The sequence below is a fragment of the Schistocerca gregaria genome, chromosome 9, assembly GCF_023897955.1.
Source record: "Schistocerca gregaria isolate iqSchGreg1 chromosome 9, iqSchGreg1.2, whole genome shotgun sequence".
NCBI classification, from domain to species: domain Eukaryota; kingdom Metazoa; phylum Arthropoda; class Insecta; order Orthoptera; family Acrididae; genus Schistocerca; species Schistocerca gregaria.
In genome coordinates this window covers 169571278-169580507 of record NC_064928.1, presented here as the reverse complement: position 1 = coordinate 169580507, position 9230 = coordinate 169571278, and the positions used below count along the sequence as shown (strand labels likewise).

Genomic DNA, 9230 nt, shown 5'->3' with positions numbered 1-9230 from the left:
TCCCCTTGAGGAGAGGGTGGCCCAACCGCGCCCGGTACCCGCGAAGATGTCTCGACAGCAGGGACAGTGGGTGAAGCATGTAACACCTGGGGTGTACCTTGCGACACACCAGACTCCCCTCTGCCGCTACACTCCGAGGCAGCAGCCTGAAGACGGCTGACTGCGGCCATCAACACGCTCAGCTGTTCGCGAAGAGTGGCCAGCTCCTCCTGCGTCCGTACACAGCAGTCACACAATTCAGGAGATTTCACGCCATACGGACTGAATTGCCCGACAACGAAACTGCAGGGCCAAATTAGCTACATATGGAGATACAGGTGAAATATGTTTACAAATATGTGTGGCTTTTTTAAAAATTTTCAACGGCCTTGCCGCAGTGTTAACACCGGTTCCCACCAGATCACCGAAATTAAGCGCTGTCGGGTTGGGCTAGCACTTGGATGGGTGACCATTCGGCGTACCGAGCGCTGTTGGCAAGCGGGGTGCACTCAGCCGTTATGAGGCAAACTGAGGAGCCACTTGATTGAGAAGTAGCGGGTCCGTTCTCGTAAACTGACATACGGGTGGGAGAGCGGTGTGCGGACCACATGCCCCTCCATATCTGCATCCAGTGACGGCTATGGATCTGAGGATAACACGGCGGTCGGTCGGTACCGTTGGGTCTTCCAAGGCCTGTATGAACATAGTTTTTGTTAAAACTATGCGAAATATAGAGGGTGAAGAAAAAATGCCACACTTGGAGGTCGCCATGCGACTGCTCATCCACATTTAAGACGAAAGTTTATCTAGTGAAATTAGATCTGGTGCATTTTGAAAATGCAGATGTGAAAACGAGGCGATGGCAACAGTGTCGCATCGTTCAGCGCATCGGAATGTAGGAGGAACGTGTACCATCCCACAGCGCCACACAAAGCCGCGGTAGCTCACTGACTAAACTACTACGGCGTCAGACCGACATTCAGCATGGAGCTCTGGTTCGAAACCTTGTTAGGTTACGTTTTTACTTCTTATACATCCGTTCTCTAGTTCTCGTCGCTTGTAAGCAGGATGACATTTTGCTCCATGACAATATCCTTTCTCATGACAGCGGAATAGATTAAACTGCATACATGTGTCTGCTAACCATAAAGTGCGCCACGTAACTCGTTCTGTCAAGTTTATGTAGGACCGCTCCCTGATGGAGTACACAAACGATGAATAAGTCGGTATCCTTTTGGTGCTGGGTGCATCCGATATCCAACCTCCTGCTGTTGCTCGTGCGTCTGCTGCACTGTACCCTCAAAGGCTCCATCCAGATAAAAATATATTTCGTAGTCTGGAACGAGGCTTTCAGGAAACCGGTGATATTCGTCCACAAGCAATAGACAGAGGTCGCCCAAGAACTAGAAACATTCCACAAACAGAGGACGTGATTCTTGAAGCCGTTCACTAACCACATCGGCGAATTACCCGTCATATTGTAAAGCATTCCAGATATCTCACTGACTGGTTCTTCAAGAGTTTCACGATGGAGAATTGTGTTCACATCATACCAGCGACCAGAAGACCACATTCGAAGAGGGCAGTTTTGTGGATGGTTTTTGCACCAAGTGTAATATAACGAAAATTTTATAAATAGCATGATATACACTGTCGAATTTAGCTTTTTTTTTCACCAGTCTTCTGCCTGGTTTGATGAGGCCTGCCACGAATTCTTCTCCTGTGCCAACCTCTTCATAACACAGTAGCACTTGCAACCTACATCCTCAATTATTTGCTTGACGTATTCCAATCTCTGTCTTCCTCTACAGTTTTTGCCATCTACAGCTCCCTCTAGTACCATGGAAGTCATTCCCTCATGTCTTAACAGATGTCCTATCATCCTGTCCCTTCTCCTTATCAGTGTTTTCCACATATTCCTTTCCTCTCCGATTCTGCATAGAACCTCCTCATTCCTTACCTTATCAGTCCACCTAATTTTCAACATTCGTCCGTAGCACCACATCTCAAATGCTTCGATTCTCTTCTGTTCCGGTTTTTCCCCACTGCAACAGTGCATATGGAGTAAATAAAGTTATTACATTTACAGATCAACAGCCCAAGCGATTATGAGGTACTAGGTATCGACCCATGCTGAAACAGCCATATTGGCGCTGACCCTGGTATCGTGCCGATCGTACAGCTAGCGAATACTGTCTTGGGATTCGTTATGCAGCACCTTCTCGACCTGTTCACGTAGTTCTGTAAGAGTTGTTGCTTGAAGAATTGAGACAGCCACTTCTCGTCCCATCATATCCCATCCCTGGTCGATTGGAGACAAGTCTCGTGAGTTCAGGTCAGGAAAGTTGCTGCACGTCTTGAGTTTGACGGGAAGTGTGTGAGAGAGCTTTATCTTGTTCGAATATCACATGACTTCCAGAATTCTGGAAGCCATGTCTCCGCAATATCCTTTCTTTCAGGAGTGCTAGTTCTGCAAGGTTCACAGGAGAGCTTCTGTAAAGTTTGGTAGGAGACGGATACTGGCAGCAGTAAAGCTGTGAGTACCGGGCGTGAGTCGTGCTTCGGTAACTCAGATGGTAGAGCACTTGCCCGCGAAAGGCAAAGGTCCCGAGTTCGAGTCTCGGTCGGGCACACAGTTTTAATCTGCCAGGAAGTTTCCTGTTGCAAGAACGGCAAAAGAACGCATCTAACAACATTCTGGACGCACCGAGAGGTGACTTCGCCCCCTCCAGAAACGACAAAGGCGAACAAGAGTTGTAGCTTATCCCAGCTCAGAGCATAGTGGCTGGGGTGGCGTCAGTGTGGCTTGGACGATATCATTGTGCAAGACAGCGCTCACCAGGTCTTCGTCGTACCCGCAAACCACCATCACTTGCGTGCAGGCTGAGTCTGCTTTCATCGCCGAAGACCACCGTCCGCCATTTCGTCTTCCAAGTGATCCTCTGACGATGTCAGTCGACACGTGCATGTCGATGCTGTGACGTGAGTGGAAGACGGTCCAAAGGCGTGCGTGCCCGTAGTCTCACTGCTGATAACCGTTTCGCAAGAGTCCGTGTTGACACATCTAGTCCCACAGGCCACCTTATCTGTGCTGTGGTAGCTGTACGACCTGCCACTGTTGCCCTTACAATTTGACGAAACTGGCGGTCGTCTGTACAGCGTGGACGTCCAGAACCTCGTCTGCTGGTGTGACAATGTTTCTGTGGCCATTGATACCAGCATTGTAAGGTGTCAGGCAAGTCCAACACCTTACATGAAAACCCTGACATAATAAGCAAATCTACTATTATGTCACATAGCTCCGAATAAATCGTGACATTAGATTAACCAAAGTAATACGAGTAACGAGTGAGCAAATGGAATACCACAGAGTAACACAAGAATGCCTAAATGCATGTCGTGCCTTCCCACCGTGAGGTAGACGCAGTTCCGAGGGGAGAAACGAGGTCAGAAGCCGAGAACAGAACCGTGTTGAGCTAGAAGGCTCTAGGATAAGGAACGGACGGCCCAGCCTACCTGTACAACTACCACCCGCACGTTTTAGCGTGAGACTGTTTCGCGTCTCAGGTATGTCAAGGACCACCCCCAGCCCATGTTAAAAGCTAGAGCCCTCCAGAAAAGCAGTATAGATCTTACGATAACACAAAAAGGGCCACTACCACTCACAAGTTTTAGCGTGAGACTTTTTCGCGTGTCTGTTACATTAGGACAATCCTCCAGCCCATGTTAAAAGATAGAGCCCTCCAGAAGAGCAGTATAGATCTTACGATAACGCTAAAAGGACCACACTAGCTGCAGGTTTTAGCGTGAGACTTTTTAGCGTCTCTGTTACGTTGCAAACTTTAAAAACATTGCCCCACCACGAAAAGTATAACGTTTCTCATTGGATAGACAGAATTTTTGCAGGCGGAGCTTAAGGTTAACATTGAGATCCTGATTGGTCAGATGAAAACATATCCAGATAGTTTTTTTAAACTAACTTCGGTAAATTGTAGTAAGGAGAAGTTAGACAGTTGGTTCCGAGACGGCGAGCCGGATGGCTGCTGCGCCGGCCGTCGCCGCCCTGACGCTGCCTTAACACCGACAAGGCAATGAACGCACGCGATGCCGCATTTTTGAGCGCATAAGGCTTCACTCAGAACTGCAGAAGTCTCATCTGTTACACCCCCTTTTTGCGTAATACTAGTGTCGATCGTTAATTAAAACTCATGGTGTTCATATTTGCCACCTGAAGTAAAGATCTGAAACGCGATGATTTTTCTGTTTTATAGTTATTGAGCCACTGTAATTTACGACAGGTTAGATAAGTAATTAAAGATAATTGAGGGTCACTGTAGACCATTTTGATAGTTTTCTCTTTTGTGAAACTTAATTTAAACCTAGATTATAGATGTGATATGTCACAGGTCATCCTTCGATCGATTGTAGAACTTGGAAACCCATTTAGGGAATATTCGTTCACATTTTTGTTGAACGCAGTTGGTTTTTACCACCCCGTATTAAAACATTTCCTTTCATCAACAGTGCAATTTATAAATGATGTTTTGTGAGTAGAATAAAATTTCCAATGGTAAACTTAACTGCTTTTTCGACGTTATTTTACCAGCTAACTAAAAATAGGAAAGCCTTGAACCCTTTCCACTAAATTTAGTTAGTAATATTGAAAATTGTTAGAATTAAGTTTTCTCTCCAATGCAAGCATACAGGTGGCGGATACATCGTTGACAAGTTGGTCCTGACCCAACAAGTAAGTGAATGGATTGTCAGTCTTGGTAGTGTCAAGTCGTGTGAACAAAAAGTTTATGAAACGTGTGAGTTCGTATGAGCGCATGTTGTCGCAAAGTAGGGCGTGTGAATTGCTTTTAAAATAGAATATAAGGGATTCGGAAAGATGAGCAATGGAAGATCGAGACCTTAACCGAATTGAGGTAGAGACCCAGCATGAAAATGGACAGAGAATAGAGGACAATGCAACAGACGATGCAGTATAGCGAGAAATAGGACAGATAACGCACCATAACGAGGATAATGTACGCCGAGGCATAGAAAACCTAGGTCAACATACGACAGAGGAGCAGGAAAGTAGAGAGACAGTCGATGAGGATTCTAACTTGCGTCTTGAATACGTAGAACCGATAGTACAAGTAATCGGAACTTCCTCACCACAGAGTACAAGGAATGCGAGCAGAAACGTGTCACAGCACAGTTCAATGCAGTCGGTTGCGAACCAACACTTGGGCGAAAGCACAGAACGTAGGACGTCGGAAGAAAACGCAATAGGACCCATCAATCTGGCAGAATTATTACAACAAATTACGAATACCATGACAAGGCAGAATAAAGAAATAGCGAACCAAATTCAAATTCAGAATGCAGAAACCACGAGACAAATGCGTGAGATTAAAGAACAAAACAAAAAAATTCAGTTACACCTAAGTCATATTGAAGACGAGGCAAAAGAATCTCGAGAAGTGATAGGACGGTTAATAACAGGTCACAATCAATTGAGAACAGACACTGACAAGGTACAAGCGGACGTACACACATTGCGTAATGACATTCAGGACGAGATCAAAACATTACATAACAACACCCAGGGAGAAGTCAAGAAAGTAAAGAAACAAATAAACGTAATTACTAGACAAGTAGCAGGTACAGCGCGTGAAATTGTTGAAAACAGTGTGTTACACAAACGTATCACAAAAGCAGCGCTGAAAAGATATGATAACCGCATAGTCAAAATAGAAGCGCAAATGAAGCGACAATTTCAGAAATTGCGAACAGAGTTGTTGCAAACTATTGAAGAGCGTAGTGAAAAAGACCGAACAAGCCCTGAGTCTGCAACCACATCCGTATCTGTAACAGCACCGGAAAAACAGGTAATTAAGTAAGACATTATGCATTTGCGATTCCAATCACAGGCGGAAAGTAACATAGGTGAAATCAGACAGCCTGCACCGCGGATACTCGAAAGTTACAGTGGACAATATCCAATGGATCTACCACAACAGGAAAGAACGACGGGAGAAATGATCAGAAACAAAAGTGGCGAAGAATCGCGAATTTCATATGGAACTATGACGAAGTACGACAACGACCATTTCCTCACAGTCAGAAAATTTCAACACTTTCGAGAAGGAAACTCATTACACCCACGAACTTTTATTGATCAATTCCAGAACACTGGACGCTAGCACACATATTAAACTTTATATGTGCACACATGTCAGGAACAGTCGCAGAAATCATGCAAAATGTTGCAGCGACATGCCGATCGTACGAAGATTTCAGAGAGAAGTTTCTCTCACGATATTGGTCCAGCGAAGCACAGAACAGAGTGAAGTACGAATTATTACAGAACCCATATTTTGAAAATTCAGGAGAGAAGAGTGCCGTGAAATTTTTCGAAGTAATGGCAAACAAAAATCAGTGCTTAGATGTACCATACAGTGGCGGAGAGTTGATTAAATTATGTGCGATGAAGCTACCATTGAAATACCAGCAATCATTAGTAGGTCGCGGAGGCAATGACGTCGAAGCATTTAAAGGTATTCTAAGGGAACTAGAGTTCATATTTTCGGAAGATGACGCAAGAAAAAGACGAAGCGCACGTGAAAACGAAAGCAAAAAGCAGTGGAATCCACAAGACACAGGACGAAGAAATAATAATTACGAATCACGTGATAACTACGCACTAAGAAACGACAATAGATTTCAATAAAGAACCGATTATGGATTTAGAAGAGAATATAGCAATAACTATAATTCACCCAGGAACGGCAACAACTATTACAGAGGGAATAACGACAACCGGAACAGGTACTGGAGAACCAATAGACCGACAAATTATCAACAAAGAAACCATTATCAACAAGCTGAACAAGAAAAGCGAATACAGATAGAAGACGTGGAGGTTAGACCATCAAACCCCAATAAAAGTTCGATTTGACAGCTAAGCGCCCATGCCAAAGAGAATGGCGCACCGACCCAGGACAATTGCAGCACCTTGAACAGAGAAATCAAAATCTTATCACGAGAAGAGAGGAAGGAAGAAACAAATCCGCAGGGACCAGATGAAAACGAAGACAAGAAAACAACAATATCGTGTTGGGACGAAATTAATTGGGAGAATACTGACGAGGAAGATGAATTACCAGAGGCATGCACAACGAATGTAGGAAGAAAGGACGAAGTAATGAATATTGCAGAGCTATTTGAGAGGGAAACCAGGGAAAGCGAATTCAATGAGGATAATGCGGAGTCGACAGAAGTTGAAAATAAGTTACAAGTGGGCACACAACCCAACGTATATAATGAAGGAAGTTATGAAGCGATAATTAGTGCATTTAGATGCGATTATGTGGAAGTAGCGACGAAGAAGGAGAAGATAGACGAGGATGAGGAAAAAGTAGAGGATGTAGAAGAAAGCGTAAATGAAGGAAGAAATAGAGAAGAGGAAATAAAAGAGAGAGAAGTAGCAGTCGAAGCTTATCCTACAGAAAGTTCGAATTCACAAGGGAAATTCCTAAAAAGACTCATGTATGATTCAGTGGAGAATTCGTTGATGCAAGAAGAAGAAGAACAGAACCAACCCTTTCAAATTCAACCAATTGTGAAGTCCATGGTAAAGAATATCCCAGTCAATATTGTAATTGATGGCGGAAGTGAACTGACTGCGATCTCAGAAAATTTATTCATGCAGTGTAATGCCAATGAGGAATTGCCAGTTCTGAAAACACGTAAGATTAAAGTAAGAGGTCCTATTAGAAACAATGCTGCGGAAGTTACGAGACAAACAAGGTTAACTCTTTCGTGCCAAGGTCAAAAGATCGAAGCCAACTTCGTGATTATACCTAAACTAACTGTAGATTTGATTATAGGTGCAGATTTTTCAAAATGAGAGACGAGCGATAATAGATATATGGAAAGGTAGCGTAACAATCGGGAATGTCACACTTCTCTTTGAGCAAAAGCTAAAATTAGAAAAGATACCAGTTATAAACAAACAATTAAGAATGACGCGAGATAACGAGGATGAAGAATTAGAATGGTATGCACAAAAGGGGGAATCGCCTCAACTCATGTTAGAAGTCCAGAAAGAGATCGATGAAAAATTACAAGAAGTTCAAGGTATTTCGGAACACAGTAAAAGAGCATTAGAGGATATTTTACGAGATAAATCAGAGGTATTTTTACCTAAGGCTGGCAGTATTAAACACTTTCAGTAAAAGTTTGAAGATTAATTTTAGTATTGGTAAATAATCAGCACAATATTTCAAGATTATGTTGCAGATAAGATCGTCAGGAGAAAGAGGAATGAAGAGAGAGGAAGGAGGGAAAAAGAAAGTAGTTTCAATAATAACACCAATAGTACCATAGATTAAGGTGAAGGGATAAAGCGTAGATACTCTAACAGCATGAAATACTAAAATGCTATACACCACAACACTAAACAAAAATAAAAAACGAATTTGAGGATTCTTGAGTAGACGTTAAGACTCCAAATACCTTAGAATTATAACATGGAAAGGGCGTCGATATTTGTAAAGCTTTTTAAGAAGGCATATAACAAGTAGATACTAGATATATGTTAGATGATTATAAGTAAAACTTTTTGTAAGAACCATTGTAAAAAACTCCAGCAAGGAAGAGATGCAACGACCCACAAGTTGCAACGCGAGATGTATCAAGAAAGAAAAGGACGTAATTAGCAAGACACGATTCCTACATAGCAGGAGCGTCGAGAGAAGGGAAAGGACAGCGAAAGGCCCTTGCATAGAAAGTGAGCAATAAATTTGCCCGCTAGGAGGAACCCTGCTCGGATGGAACACCGAGCCGCACAGTGACAGACCCCTGCTGAGACGCGGCGGGACGGCGTTGGGACGGCGAACGCCGGAAGCGTCTCTGAGCCCCGACTCAGCGGAGCGAGCAAAAAACGGCTCGACGAGTAGACCGCTTGGGCAAGCCACCCCTGGCAAAAAATATGTGTAAAAGTCACACTACTGCTATTAAACAGCACGCTGATGCACGAAACTGAAGAAGAACTTCCACAAAGTAAAAATGACGCGCCCAAACAATTTATCAGACTGTTACTAGGAGAACTTGAAAGCGACTAGTTATCAATAAATATTTCCATATCCTGCCCAGAGAAGAACCAAGAAGCAAGTAAGAAGCAGAGAAAAAGCGGGAAGAACAGAAGTTGAAGATTCGCAAGATTGAGACCAAGAAAGAAGATGGGTGAAGAATAGACG

General features: G+C 43.6%; 1 pseudogene; it reads left to right on the top strand.

Annotated features, from left to right (window-relative positions):
• Positions 1-358: 358 nt before the first annotated feature.
• LOC126292325 (5S ribosomal RNA) lies at positions 359-476 on the top strand (annotated as a pseudogene).
• The last annotated feature ends 8754 nt before the right edge of the window (positions 477-9230 follow it).